The 16,084-nt window shown below is 48.6% G+C and overlaps 1 non-coding gene and 1 pseudogene across 1 annotated transcript; one reads left to right on the top strand and one right to left on the bottom strand.

The window, feature by feature from the left end:
• The first annotated feature begins 701 nt into the window (after positions 1-701).
• On the top strand, positions 702-774 carry trnar-ccu (transfer RNA arginine (anticodon CCU)). The gene has a single exon. It is a non-coding gene; the product is annotated as a tRNA-Arg (tRNA).
• Positions 775-14,863: 14,089 nt separating this feature from the next.
• Positions 14,864-14,972, bottom strand: LOC137374763 (U2 spliceosomal RNA; annotated as a pseudogene).
• Positions 14,973-16,084: the final 1,112 nt, after the last annotated feature.

Below are 16,084 nucleotides of genomic sequence, written 5' to 3'. Positions count from 1 at the left end.
CCTGCTCCACATCATTGTTAAAGGATGTGGAATTGGCTGAAAATAAAGTGAGTGGCCACAGGGACAGGTGGAATTTAGAAAGAATCCAGAGCAAACAGCAAGAGCATCCAGTGTGATGTCGTGCTCCTGTGGCCGAATGGATAAGGCACTGGTTTCTACAGGCAGGTATTTGTGAGGTTAAATCCCATCTGGGATGAGATTAATCTTCATTCAGTGAATATCTGCTCTTTGTCATCATTAAGAAACACACAAAGATTAAAGTAGCTTCAGTTTGAGTGCTGTCTGAGAAATGACTGAAACATAGAGTCAGGGTAAGCAAAGAAAGCTCTGGAAAGACACTTGCTTTTCACATTTCACACACTTTTCTACTTTGAGAACTGCCAAAGTTGGAAACAATTTTCCTGAACATTTGCTCCTCTCTCACCTTCCCACTATTTGCTCGCCCATAGTATACACTCAGTCACAATAATAACTCCTCCAGCGTTCCTCAAGTCTACCAGTCAACATTTTCCCCAGTAATCAACGATACCAATTGCTGACAGACAACAGTAAGTTATATCCTGTCACATCATTGCTGAAATCTTTGGTATTAATACATTGTATTTGGGTGTGAAAATAAAATGCTGACCAACAAAAAGCTCCAAATTTGCCACTGCTTAGAAAGGGTGTCAAAGGGACAAGTTGCAACATAAAATTTTACAGCCCCAGTGGCCTAATGGATAAGGCACTGGCCTCCTAAGCCAGGGATTGTGGGTTCAAGTCCCATCTGGGGTGCAGCAAGCATGTATTAAATCATTCTCTTAACTTTGCAACCAATCTCACCAGGGCTGATTCAGTTTGCTGCTTCCTATTATTTGCCACAATCTGATGCAATTGTTCGACCAAGCTCTGTGCCATCTTAACACTCACTGAACAATACCACCTCCACTTTCCACACAAATCCTCTCCCTTTTACCCCTCTTTTCACTTCACACAACATCCCATGCACAGTTCCTTCTTTCAAATACAAACACAAATTACAACTCATCTACAAATCCTCTAAACACATTCACACCTCAAATAGACACCATTCTCTTCCTCCAAACACCAACAATTCTATCTTCAATTATTATCTGGGCTACCACACTATGAAAATGCTCAGCAGGCAACTGTACAGTCTGTTGGTCCACTGAGCTGCACAGACCAGGCAGTTGTCAGGATCAATACTTTTTTTTATTCATGCGCAGGATGTAATTGCTGGCAAAGCCAGAATTTATTGTCTATCCATAAATTCCCTTCACAAAGTGCTGACCCCTCTTCTTGAACAGTTTCAGTCTGTGTAGTGAAGGTACACCCACAATGCTGTTAGGGACGCAGTTCCAGGATTTTGACCCAGTGACAGTGAAGGAACGGTGATATATTTCCAAATCAGGAAGGTTTGGGACTGGGAGGGGAACTTGGAGGTGGTGGTGTTCCCATGCACCAGCATGCTCTTGTCCTTCTAGGTCACTGTGGGTGTACCGACCTCACATGGACTGCAGTGGTTCAAGAAGGCAGCTCACCACCACCTTCTGAAGGGCAATTAGGGATGGGCAATAAATGCTGGCCAAGCCAATGACACCCACATCCCATGAATATATAAAAGAAATACATTATTCCAAATGTGTTATTCGAAGCTATTTCGAATCAGTAGCTGAATAAAATGTCTTATTTCTAGGCATCATAAATTAAAATTTTAAATCAGCGCTCCTTTTTTTTCCTGATCCAATCCTCTATATCCCTTGACATCCAGGGTTCCCTGGACTTGTTGGTCCTACCCTTTACCTTAACACGAACATGTTGGCACTGAACTTTCAATATTTCCTCTTTGAATGACTCCCACTGGTCTGATGTAGACTTTCCTACAAGTAGCTGCTCCCAGTCCACTTTGGCCAGATCCTGTTTTATCAAATTGAAATCGGCTTTCCCCCAATTCAGTACCTTTATTTCTGTCCAGCTTTGTCCTTTTCCATAACTACCTTAAATCTAACAGAGTTATGGTCATGCTCCCCCATTGACACTTTTACCACTTGTCCGGCTTCATTTCCTAGGATTAGGACCAGTACTGCCCCTTCTCTTGTCGGTCTTTCTACGTCCTGGCTCAAAAAGCTCTCCTGTATGCATTTTAAGAATTCTGCCCCCTTTAAGCCTTTTTCACTCAGACTATCCCAGCTGATATTGGGGATTTTAAAATCCCCTACTATTATTACCCTATTATTTTTACATCTCTCTGAGATTTGCCTACATATCTGCTCCTCTCCCTGACTGTTTGGAGGCCTGTAGTACACTCCCAGCCAAGAGATTACCCCCCCCTTTTTTTTAAGTTCTACCTATATGGCCTCATTTGAGGAACCTTCTAAGATATCATCCCTCCTTACTGCAGTAATTGACTCCTTGATCACCAGTGCAATGCCACCTCCTCTTTTGCCCTCTCCCCTGTCTCGCCTGAAGATTCTATACCCTGGAATATTTGATTGTGCATCACCCCCTACTGTACCTCCATTCTGGATCCCACCCCACTGCCTAAGTATTTTAACCCCCCCCCCCACCCCCACCAACAGCACTAGCAAACCTCCCAGCAAGGGTGTTGGTCCCGTTTCAGTTCAGGTGCAACTTGTACAGGTCCCACCTTTGCCAGAAACAGACCCAGTGATCCAGGGAACTAAAGCCCTCCCTCCTGCACCATCTCCTCAGCCATGCATTCATCTGCTCTATCCTCCTATTCCTATACTTACTGACACGTGGCACCGGGTGTAATCCAGAGATTACAACCATTGAGGTCCTGCTTTTTAATCTGCTACCTAGATCCCTAAATTCTTGTTGCAGGACCTCATTCCTCTTTCTCCCTCTGTTATTGGTACCAATGTCATAGAGTCATAGAGTCGTACAGCATAGAAACAGACCCTTCGGCCCACCGCGTCCATGCTGCCCATGATGCCTATCTATACTAATCCCACCTGCCTGTATTAATTCCATATCCCTCTATGTCTTGCTCATTCAACTACCTGTCCAGATGCCTCTAAAATGTCGCTGCTGTTCCTGCCTCCACCACCTCCTCAGGCAGCTCATTCCAGATACCCACTATTCTTTGTGTGAAAAATTTACCCCTTTTATCTGCTTTAAACCTCCTCCCTCTCACCTTAAATCTATGCCCTCTAGTTTTACTCACCCCTACCATGGGAAACAGACTCTGGCTATCTACCCTATCTATGCCTCTCATAATTTTAGATACCTCTATCATGTCCCCTCTCAGCCTCCTTTGCTCCAGGGAAAACAGACCCAGCCTATCCAATCTCTCTTTATAACTCAAGCCCTCCAAACCAGGCAACATCCTTGTGAATCTTTTCTGCACCCTCTCTAGCTTAATCACATCTTTCCTGTAGTGCGGTGACCAGAACTGCACACGTGTACCATGGCCTCTGACTGTTTACCCTCACCCTTCAGAATGTCCTGCAGCCGCTCTGTGACATCCTTGACCCGAGCACCAGGAAGGCAACGTACCATCCTGGAGTTACGTTTGCGGCCACAGAGATACCTATCTGTACCCCTTATGATAGCATCCCCTATCACTATAGCTCTCCCACTCCTTTTCCTCCCCTCCTGTGCAGCTGAGCCACAGACTTGGCTCTTGCTGCATTCCCCTGAGAAGCTATCTCCCCCAACAGTATCCAAAGTGGAAAATCTGTTAGATAGGGAGATGGACCCAGGGGACTCCTGCACTACCTGCCTAGTTCTTCTACTCTGCCTGGCAGTCACCCATTCCCTTTCTGTCTGAGCAGTCTTTACCTGCAGTGTGACCACCTCCCTGTACATGCTGTCCATGATGATCTCAGCCTCGTGGATGCTCCACAGTGTCTTCAGCTGCCACTCCAGATCTGAAACGTGGATTTCAAGTAGCTGTAGCCACTTCCTGCACACGTGTTTGCCTTGGACACTGGAAGTGTGCCTGACTTCCCACATTGCACAGGAAGAGCACTCCACATTGCGGAGCTGCCCTGCCATGACTTCCCCTTAATTTATCCCCTTAAACTACCCCAAAATTAGATTATTTACACCAGGGACCTTGATTCCCTAAAAAAGAATCAAGCATTAACTACTATATTAAAAAAAACTGTTGACCTTTCCCTTTAGCTTTGGATGCTTACCCAGCTATTTAGAATTATTCCCTAACAGCAGTTACTCACCAAACAATCACCTTGCAACTTTCTTGTGAAGTCAATGCTCACTTTGTTTTCAAACTCCGGCGCACCTGGACTCCTCTCCGCTCCACTCCCTGAAAGTAAGTGACTGGGCCGCGATCCTTGGGCTCAATTTATCGGCTCTGCTCTCGGTGTTCTCCCCTCAGGTCCGCTCCACTCCTAGAAGGCAAGTTCTGCAATCTCTCTTCATTTAAATAATAGGTTGCTTTTCTATTCTTCCGGCCAAAGTGGACAAGTTCACACTTTCCCACATTATACCCCATCTGCCAAGTCTTTGCACTTGACCTATCTATATGACTTTGCAGACACCTTATGTCCTCTTCACACTTACTCTCCTACCTATCTTTGAGTCACCAGCAAAATTCGCAACCATATATTCTGCTCCTTCATACAAGTCATTGATATAGATTGTCAATAGTTCAGGCCCCAGCACTGATCCCAGTGACACTCCACTAATTACAGCTTGCCAACCTGAAAATGACCCATTTATGCCTACACTCTGTTTCCTGTTAGCTAACCAGTCCTTTATCAATGCTAATATGTTACCACCTACACCATGTGCTCTTGTGCAGTAACCTTTGATGTGACACCTTATCAAATACCTTTTGGAAATCAATTACACCACATCCACGGGTTCTCCTTTATCCATCTTGCTTGTTACTTCCTCGAAGAACTCTAATAAATTAGTTAAACATGATTTCCCTTTCACAAAACCATGTTGACTCTGTCTGATCCCATTATGATTTTCTCAGTATAATGCTCTAACCTTCTCAATAATGGATTCTAGTAATTTCCCTAAGACAGATGTCAAGCTAACTGGCCTATAGTTTCCTGTTTTCTGTCTCCCTCCTTTCTTGAATACAGGAGTTACATTTGCTATTTTCCAATCCACTGGGACACTTCCAGAATTTAAGGAATTTCACCTCTTGATTTTTCAAGTATCTTCGGCAGGTTTTCGAGGTCTTCAACAATGAAAACAGACACAAATTAACTGTTCAATGCCTCCACCATTTGTTTTTCATTCATTCAAGAGATGTGGGTGTCGTTGGCTAGGCCAGCATTTATTGCCCATCCTTAATTGCCCTTGAGAAGGTGCTGGCGAGCTGCTTCTTGAACCGCTGCAGTCCATGTGGGGTAGGTACACTCACAGTGCTGTTAGGAAGGGAGTTCCAGGATTTTGACCCAGAGACAGTGAAGGAATGGTGATATAATTCCAAGTCAGGATGGTGCGTGGCTTGGAGGGGAACTTGCAGGTGGTGGTGTTCCCATGCATCTGCTACACTTGTCCTTCTAGGTGGTAGAGGACGCGGGTTTGGAAGCTGTTGTCGATGGAACTTGGTGCGTTGCTGCAGTGCAGCTTATAGATGGTACACACTGCTGTCACTGTGCATTGGTGGTGGAGGGAGTGAATATTTGTGGATGCGGTGACAATCAAGTGCGTTGCTTTGTCCTGAACGGTGTTGCACTTCTTGAGTGTTCTGGGAGCTGCATCCATGTAAACAAGTGGAGAATATTTCATCACAATCCTGACTTGTGTCTTGTCAATGGTGGACAGGCTTAGGGGAGTCAGGAGGTGAGTTACTCACCACAGGATTCCTAGCCTCTGGCCTGCTTTTGTCGCCATGCTATTTATATGGCTACTCCAGTTACATTTCTGGTAAACACCCCCAGGATGTTGATAGTGGGGGATTCAGTGATCGTAATGCCATTGAATTTCAAGCAGAGATGGTTAAATTCTCTCTTGTTGGAGATGGTCACAGCCTAGCAATTGTGTGGTGCGAATGTTACTTGCCACTTATCAGCCCAAGCCTGGACATGGTACAGGTCTTACTGCATTTCTACATGGACTGCTTCAGTATCTGAGGAGTCGTGAATGGTGCTGAACATTGTGCAATCATCAGCAAACATCCCCACTTCTAACCCGATGATGGAGGGATGGTCATTGATGATGCAGCTGAAGATGGTAGGGCCAAGGACACTACCCTGAGGAACTCCTTCAATGAAGTCCTGATTGACCTGCAACAGCTACAACCCTCATCCTTTGCACTAGGTATTACTCCAACCAGCGGAGAGCTTCCCCCCGCCGATTCCCATTGACTCCAAATTTGCTGGGGTTCCTTGATGCCATACTCTGTCAAATGCTGCCTTGATGTCAAGGGCAGTCACACTCACATCACCTCTTGAGTTCAGCTCTTTTGTCCATGATTGGACCAAGGCTGTAATGAGGTCAGGAGCTGAGTGGCCTTGGCGGAACCCAAACTGAGCAGGTTATTGCTAAGCAAGAGCCACTTGATAGCACTGTCGATGACACCTTTCTTCACTTTACTGATGATCCAGATTAGACTGATGGGGTAGTAATTGGTTGGGTTGGATTTGTTCTGCTTTTTGTGTTCAGGACATACCTGGGCAATTTTCCACATTGCCGGGTAGATGCCAGTGCTGTAGGTGTACTGGAACAGATTGGCCAGTGGCACAGCATGTTCTGGAGGACAGGTCTTCAGTACTATTGCCAGAATGTTGTCAGGGCCCATAGCCTTCACAGTATCCAGTGCCTTCAGTCGTTGCTTGATATCATGCGGAATGAATCGAATTGGCAGAAGATTGGCATCTGTGATGCTGGGGACTTCAGGAGGAGGCCGAGATGGATCATCCACTCAACACTTCTGGCTGAAGATTGTTGGAAATGCTTCAACCTTATCATCAACCTGCAAGTCTTTGGCTGTGGGAGGAAACCGGAGCACTCGGCGAAAACCCACGCAGTCACAGGGAGAACTTCAAAATCTGCACAGGCAGTACCCAGAACAAGGGTTGATCCTCTGGCTTGATGGTAATGGTAGAATGGGGTATATTCTGGGCTATGAGGTTATAGATTGTGGTTGAGTACAATTCTGCTGCTGCTGATGGTGCACAGTACCTCATGGATGCCCAGTTTTGAGTTTCTAGATCTGCTCAAAATCTATCCCATTTAGCATGGCAGTAGTGCCACACAATACGATGGAGGGTATCCACACATTGGTCACTCCTACCAATACTGTCATGGACAAATGCATCTGCAGCAGGAAGATTGGTGAGGATGAGGTCAAATAGGTTTTTCCCTCTTGGTTGCCTCATCACCTGTCGCAGACCCAATCTAGCAGCTATGTCCTTTCAGACATGGCCAGCAGAGGTGTGATTGAGCCACTCTGCACCTTTGCCCCCTGCAAGTGGTGTTCGATATGGAGAAACACTGATTCATCAGCTGAGGGGAAGGCAGTAGCTGGTAATTAGCAGGAGGCTTCCTTGCCCATGTTTGACCTGATGCCATGAGACTTCATGGGGTCGAGAGTCGATGTTGAGAACTCCCAGAGCAACTCGCTCCCAACTGTACATCACCAGTGTGCTGCCACCTCTGCCTGCCAGTGGGACAGGACATACATTGGGATGGTGATGGTGGTGTCTGGGACATTGTCTGTCAGGGATGATTCCATGAGTATGACTCTGTTAGGCTGTTGCTTAATTCGTCTTTGGGACAGCTCTCCCAAATTTGGTACAAACCCCAGATAATTAGTAAGGAGGACTTTGCAGGGTCAGGTTTTCATTGTCAATGCTGAGGTCGATGCCAGGTGATCACTCTGGTTTCATTTTTTTTATTTCCAAAATATACTTTATTCATAAAAATCTGTAAAAATTACATTGCCAAACAGTTTAAAACAGAATCAAGTCAAAAAATACAAACAGTGCAAAGGTGATCAGTTTCCTTCTATACAATTATGAGTTGCCTCACAACCCTTCCATTTCATTGTCATGCCAGATACATTTTTACATTTACAGCACACAAAATTTTCCCGATAGAGTTCGAGGGGTTTCCCATGAATCCAGCCCCTCAGTTCAGCTTGGTGGGGGGGACCTTACACTGTGGTTTTCCCCATTGAGCCTTTGCTGCGGCTGCCCCAAGCTTTAGTGCGTCCCTCAGCACGTAGTCCTGGACCTTGGAATGTGCCAGTCTGCAACATTCGGTGGTGGACAACTCTTTGCGCTGGAAGACCAGCACGTTTCGGGCAGACCAAAGGGCGTCTTTCACCGAATTGATAGTCCTCCAGCAGCAGTCTCGGTGTGCGTCCCTGGGAACAGCCCGTAGAGCACAGACTCCTGTGTTACAGAGCTGCTTGGGATGAACCTTGACAAAAACCACTGCATCTCTTTCCACACCTGCTTTGCAAAGGCACATTCCAGGAGGAGGTGGGCGTCCGTCTCTTCCCCACCACAGCCACCGCGGGGGCATTGTTCGGAGGGGGCGAGACTTCGGGCGTGCATGAAGGATTTGACGGGGAAGGCCCTTCTCACCACCAGCCAAGCTACATCTTGGTGCTTGTTTGAAAGTTATGGTGATGAGGCATTCCGCCAAATGACTTTGGCGGTCTGCTCGGGGAACCATCCGACAGGATCCCCCGTCTCCTTTTCCCGTAGGGCCATGAGGACATTCCGTGCAGACCACTGCCTGATGGACCGGTGGTCAAAGGCGTTTTCCCCCAGAAACTGCTCCACGAAGGATAGGTGGTACGGCACGGCCCAACTGCATGGAGCGTTCCGTGGCAATGTGACCAGGCCTATCCTTCGCAACACCGGGGACAGATAGAACCTCAGCACGTAGTGACACTTGGAGTTTGCGTACTGGAGATCTACACACAGCTTGATGCAGCCGCACACGAAGGTGGTCATCAGGATGAGGGCCACGTTGGGTACATTTTCCCGCCCTTGTCCAGAGATTTGAACATCGTGTCCCTCCGGACCCGGTCCATTTTTGATCCCCAGATGAAGCGGAAAATGGCTCGGGTGACTGCCACAGCACAGGAGTGGGGTATGGGCCAGACCTGCGCCACGTAGAGCAACAACGTGAGCGCCTCGCACCTGATGACCAGGTTCTTACCCACAATGGAGAGAGATCGCTGCCCCCACATTAGCGTAGGCGGTGGCGTAGTGGTATTATCACTGGATTAATAACCCAGAGACCCAGGGTATTCTTCTGGGGACATGGGTTCGAATCCCACCACAGCAGAAGGTGGAATTTGAACTTAATAAAAATCTGGAATTAAATACTAGTCTAATGATGGCCATGAAACCATTGTCGATTGTTGTAAAACCCTGTCTGGTTCACTCATGTCCTTTTGGGAAGGAAATCTGCTGTCCTTACCTGGCCTGGCCTACATGTGACTCCAGACCCACAGCAATGTGGTTAACTCTTACATGCCCTCTGAAATGGCCCAGCAAGCCACTCAGTTGTATCTAACTGCTACGAAGTCTATAAAAAGGAATGAAACCGGACGGACCACCCGGCATCGACCTCGGCACCGGAAACGACAACGGGAAATCCAGCCCTGTCGACCCTGCAAAGTCCTCCTTACTAACATCTGGGGGCTTGTCCCAAAGTTGGGAGAGCTGTCCCACAGACTAATCAAGCAACAGCATGACATAGTCAGACTCACGGAATCATACCTAACAGACAATGTCCCAGACACTGCCATCACCATCCCCGGGTATGTCCTGTCCCATTGGCAAGACAGACCCAGCAGAGGTGGTGGCACAGTGGCGCACAGTAGGGAGGGAGTTGCCCTGGGAGTCCTCAACATCGACTCCGGACCTCATGAAGTCTCATGGCATCAGGTTAAATATGGGCAAGGTAACCTCCTACTGATTACCACCTACCGCCCTCCTTCAGCTGATGACTCAGTACTCCTCCATGTTGAACACCACTTGGAGGAAGCACTGTGGGTGGCAAGGGCAAAAAAGGGCACTCTGGGTGGGGGACTTCAATGTCCATCACCATGAGTGGCTCGGTAGCACCACTACTGACCGAGCTGGCCAAGTCCTAAATGACATGGGTGCTAGACTGGGTCTGCGGCAGGTGGTGGGGGAACCAACACGAGGGAAGAACATACTCGACCTCGTCCTCACCAATCTGCCTGCCGCGGATGCATCTGTCCATGACAGTATTGGTAGGAGTGACCACTGCACTGTCCTTGTGGAGACGAAATCCCGCCTTCACATTGAGGATACTGTCCATCGTGTTGTGTGGCACTATCACCGTGCTAAATGGGATAGATTTCAAACAGATCTAGCAATGCAAAACTGGGCATCCATGAGGCGCTGTGGGCCATCAGCAGCAGCAGAATTGTACTCAACCACAATCTGTAACCTCATGGCCCGGCATATCCCCCACTCTACCATTACCATCAAGCCAGGAGACCAACACTGGTTCAATGAAGAGTGCAGGAGGGCGTGCCAGGAGCAGCACCAGGCATACCTCAAAATGAGGTGTCAACTCCAACAACACTCAAGAAGCTCGACACCATCCAGGACAAAGTGGCCCGCTTGATTGGCACCCCATCTACAAACATTCACTCCCTCCACCACTGACGCACAGTGGCAGCAGTGTGTACCATCTACAAGATGCACTGCAGCAATGCACCAAGGCTCCTTCGACAGCACCTTCCAAACCCGCGACCTCTACCAACTAGAAGGACAAGAGCAGCAAATACATGGGAACACTACCACCTGCAAGTTCCCCTCCAAGTCACACACCACCCTGACTTGGAACTATATCGCCGTTCCTTCACTGTCGCTGGGTCAAAATCCTGGAACTCCCTTCCTAACAGCACTGTGGGTGTACCTACCCCACATGGACTGCAGCGGTTCAAGAAGGCAGCTCACCACCACCTACTCAAGGGCAATTAGGGATGGGCAATAAATGCTGGCCTGGCCAGCGACGCCCACATCCCTGTCGTACCTTGGCTACTCGCTCCTCCCAGGTTTTGGTGCATGCCCCGACCCTTCCGAACCATATCCCCAGCACCTTCAGGTAATCTGACCTGACGGTGAAGGGGACAAAGGATCGGTCAGCCCAGTTCCCAAAGAACATGGCCTCGCTCTTGCTGTGGTTAACTTTGTCTCCCGATGCCAGTTCGAACTGGTCGCAGATGCTGATCAGGCTGCGCACGGACAGCGGATCCGAGCAGAAGACGGCGACGTAGTCCATGTACAGGGAGGTTTTAACCTGAGTGCCTCCGCTGCCTGAGATTGTCATCCCTCTTATGCTCGCATCCTTCCTAATAGACTCAGCAAAGGGTTCAATACAGCAAACAAACAAGACCGGGGAGAGAGGACAGCCCTGTCTGACTCCAGATTTCATCGAGAAACCTTCCGATTCCCACCCATTGTTTGAGACTGCGCTATTGATGTTTGTATAGAGCAGTTGGATCCAATTTCAGATTCCCTCCCCAAACCCCATTTTGGAAAGCACGTCCATCATGTAGGTGTGCGATATCCTGTCAAAAGCCTTCTCCTGGGTCAGGCTGATGAGGCAGGTGTCCACCCTCCTGTCCCGTACGTAGGCGATCATATCCCTGAGTAGCGCGAGACTATCAGAGATCTTCCTGCCGGGTACAGTACTGGTCTGATCGGGGTGAATCACCAACTCCAGAGCAGATTTGACTCGACTGGCTATGACTTTGGACAGAATCTTGTTGTCAACATTAAACAGTGAGATGGGCCGCCAATTTCTGATTTCTGCCCTCTCCCCCTTCTGCTTGTAAATGAGGGTGATGATGCCTTTCCTCATGGATTCTGACATGCTGCCGGCCAGGAGCATACTCTCGTATACTTCCAGCAGGTCCGGGCCGACCCAGTCCCACAGGGCCGAGTACAACTCGACCGGTAAGCCGTCGCTTCCGGGAGTTTTACTCGTCTCAAAGGACTCGACGGCCTTTGTCAGCTCGTCCAGAGTTAGCGGCTTGTCCAGTCTCTCACTCCTGCTGTCATCTAAGACCTCTGTGATAGATGACAGGAAGGACTGGGAGGCTCTGCTGTCTGTGGGCTTCGCGTCATACAACCCAGCATAAAAGAATTTGCTGATCCTAAGTGTGTCGGACTGCGAAGACGTTACCGAGCCATCCTCTTCCTTCAGGCTGCTGATAACAGAGCTCTCTCTGTGTACCTTTTGGAAGAAGTAACGCGAGCACGTCTCATCCTGCTCGATGGAGCGGACTCTGGACCGTAAGATGATCTTGGAGGCCTCCTTGGCAAAGAGCAAGGTCTGCTGGCTCTTCACCTCTTGGAGGTCCTCCTTGACCTCGACCCCCATTGACTGCAACCGGAGCAGATTTTGCATACTTTTCTGGAGTCGGGACATTTCCCTCTATCTCTCTCTCGCCCTCTGAACACCTTTGTGGATGAAGAACCTCTTGATGTTCTCCTTAATCGCTTCCCACCAGTGAACTGGAGACTCAAAGAGGGGTTTCACGGTCCTCCAACCTTTGTAATCCCTTTTGAGTTCCTCAACGTTCTCTGGGGTCAGCAGTGTAGCATTGAGCTTCCACGTCCCTCTGCCAACCCGCTGGTCGTCCTGTAAGTGACAGTCGGCCAGTAAGAGGCAGTGGTCGGAGAAGAACACCAGCTTGACATTGGTGGATCTGACCGTGACAGCACGGACACAAACAGGAAGTCAATCCTGGAACGGGCAGACCCGTCCGATCTTGACCATTTGTATCTGTGCTGCGCTCCGTCTGCAGGTTTGCTGAAGACGTCGTGCAGTTTGGCATCTTTAACTGTTTCTATTAGGAATCTGGATGTAGCGTCCAGTTTGCTGTCGTCACTGCCGGATCGTCCAGCCGCATCGATGATGCAGTTGAAGTCACCGCCTAGGATGACCGGCCTGGACGTCGCCAGCAGCAGTGGGAGCTGCTGGAAGACGGTCAGCCGCTCGCTGCGTTGTACCGGGGCGTACACGTTGATCAACCGGAGCGGAGCGTTGTTGTACATTACGTCTGCTACGAGGAGGCGACCGCCCACCACCTCCTTAACTTCGGAGATGGTGAAGTTACCTCCCCGCAGCAGAATACCCAGGCCGGAGGAACGGCAATCATTACCCCCCGACCAGACCGATGGCCCGTGGGACCACCATCGCGACCACTGCCTGTAGGTGCTGAGGTGTGGTATTCCACACTCCTGCAGAAACAGTAGGTCGGCTTTGACCTTGGCGAGGTAATCCAAGGTTGAAACACATCGCGTAGTAGATTTAATGCTACGCACATTAATGGAAGCAATCTTTACACCCATTTTTAAAAAGTTATTTGTTGCTTCCCATACCATTTGTCCTTGCTAGTCCCAGTCCTTCGGGATGTTCCTGCATACCCATCGTGTGAGCAAGCTGTTTCACAATAGTTGGGCTCAGAAACCCCTCCTGGTTTTTCATGCAGGGGTTCTTCTGCTGGGGTGACATCGGGGGGGTCTTGTAGGCAGCAAAGATTGGGGTATCCTCTGCTGCTTCCATCTGTTCCTCCTCGAAAACATCACTGTTCCCGGCTTCCCGGAGCTGAGGTGCGCCAGATGTGTCTTTGCTCTCGGTGTCCCGGAGCTGAGATGCGTTGGCCACGTCGTTACGTGTGGCACTTTGGGGTTGGGGCACGCCGGGCCCATCACAGCTTCCAGTGCCCGGGGGCTGGGATGCTTTATCTTCCATCTCCTTGGAGTTCTGCCGCCTCTTTTGAAGGGGCTGTCGTTCCAGCATTTCCCCGTCCAGTGAAGAGGAGTTGTTGCAGTCTGATTCAGAAGATAGCCTCCTCTTGCCACTTGTTTGGGTGGTGGCCTGTTCCGCTTTGGGATGTTTTTTCTTTGTGGTTTTCCTCTGGACCACTTGCCACTGACCTGTTTGTCCATCTGCTGCCTCCTCCTCCATTGATTCTGTCTGTGGAGGAGGAGTTTCCGGGCGCAGGGTAGGTGCTGGGTCGCTGGTTTCAGCTGCCTCCCCTTCCTTCTCCTTCTCAGGTTGAAGTTCCTCACTGCGGAGAAGGTTGCTGGTCTCCTTTCGAACACCGGACGCCTTCGTCGAACCTTCTCCCGGTCTTTCCTTGGACCTTGCCGCCTGAGCGTAACTGAGGCAGCGTTTGGGGCAGGTTTTGTAGAGATGGCCTGCCGCACCGCCCAAGTTGCAACACTTAGTCTGCTTACAGTCCTTGGTCTGATGGTCTTCCTCCTTGCAGTTCTTGCAAACAACCGTGCTGCAGTTGGCTGCCATGTGACCAGATTTGCCACAGGTGCGGCAAACTCTGGGCTGCCCAGCGTAGACCAAGAAGCCTCGACTTCCCCCGATAGCGAAGCTGGAGGGAGGGTGGATGATGGCTCCACTGGGATTGACCTTCAAGGTCACCTTGACCTGCCGTTTGCTGGTCCAAATCCCAAAGGGGTCCTTGACATTAGTGCTGCTGCTGGCCACCTCGACGTACTTGGTGGGGAAGGTGAGTACATCCACCACCGGAACATAGGGGTTGTAGAGGTGAATCGTCACCACCCGGTCCCGTTGTGACGGAAGCGTGAAGAGCGGTTCCGCTGTGAGGATCGATAGTGGCGCCCGGTCCCCTTTCTCCTTGAACACCTTCAGGAACTTGATGCATCCCGCCACGTTCCGGAACGTCACGTCGAAGTATCCACTGCTGGGGAAATCCTGCAGGCAGAAGAGGTCCGTTGCTTGAAATCTGCAGCAATCGAAGAGAATTTTCTTGATGAAGAAGGTGCGATCGACCGGTGCATCTCCTTCCTTGTCCTTCACGACCACCCGAACGGTGTTGCGCACTCCCTGGCCCGAAGCTCGAAAATTGGTGGTAGCCATTTTACTCAAAGCTTCCCCAGAATCAAAAGGCAATGATCATGGTCTCTTCTCAATCAAGTAAGCACTGATAAGAACAGATACCACACTTGATCTTAGCGAAAAGGCCGAGAAGCAAAATTTCATTCTTACTGATTTCATGGCAGTTAGATACTACTGTGTGGCTTGCTGGGCCATTTCAGACAGCAGTTAAGAGTCAACCACATTATGGTGCATCTGGAGTCACACATAGGCCAAACCAGGTAATGACAGCAGATTCCCTTCTCTAAAGAAGATCATTGAACCAGATTCATTTTCACAACAATTGACTATGGCTTCATGGCCATCATTTAAATTCCAGATGTATTAATTACATTCAAATTCTACTTTCTGCCATGGTAAGATTCAAACCAATGACCCCAGAAGAATACCCGAGGATCTCAAAGTTACTGATCCAGTGACAAGACCACTCCACTACCACCTCCCCATTGTTTTCCTTTATCAAGTCCCCAGACTCACTCTCCAGAGGACCAATATTAGCTTTAGTTACTCTTTTCCTATTTCAATACTTGTAGACACTCTTACTATCTGTTTTTATATTACTAGCTAGTTTTCTCTCATGCTCTACTTTCCACCTCTTAATTAATTTTTTCATCATTCTTTACTGGTTCTTAAAATCTGTCCAATCTTCTGACATATGACTAATCTTTGCAGATTTGTACAGTGTTTCTTTTAATTTGATACCACCTTAAACTTCCTTATTTAGCCACGGATGATGCATCCTTCTCAAAGGATCTTTCTTTCTCACTGGGATCAATCTTTGCTGACAGTTATTAAACATCCCCTTAAAGGTCTACTGCTGCATGTCGCCTCCTTTACCATGAATTTATTGATTAATCCTGTCTCATTATACATTACCAGGTCTAGAATAGCCTGCTCCTTAGTTGGCTCTAGAACATACTGCTCTAAGAAATTGTCCCGAATACACTCGATGAACTCATTTTTCAGGTTACCTTTGCCAATCTGACTCCTCCAATCTATATGTAGATTAACGTCACCCATGTGGGGATTACAGATCTGTTAGCCTTACATCAGTAGTAGGGAAAATGCTAGAATCTACTCTAAAGTTGTGATAAATGTACACTTGGATAATAATGACCTGATTGGGCATAGTCAACATGGATTTATAAATGGGAAATCAGGTTTACCAAACCAGTTGCGGTTTTTTTGAGGATGTTACTAACAGAATTGA

The sequence above is a fragment of the Heterodontus francisci genome, chromosome 10 (genome assembly GCF_036365525.1).
Source record: "Heterodontus francisci isolate sHetFra1 chromosome 10, sHetFra1.hap1, whole genome shotgun sequence".
Lineage (NCBI taxonomy): Eukaryota > Metazoa > Chordata > Chondrichthyes > Heterodontiformes > Heterodontidae > Heterodontus > Heterodontus francisci.
The sequence above is the reverse complement of the archived record's forward strand: the minus strand, read 5'-3'. Positions and strand labels throughout refer to the sequence as shown.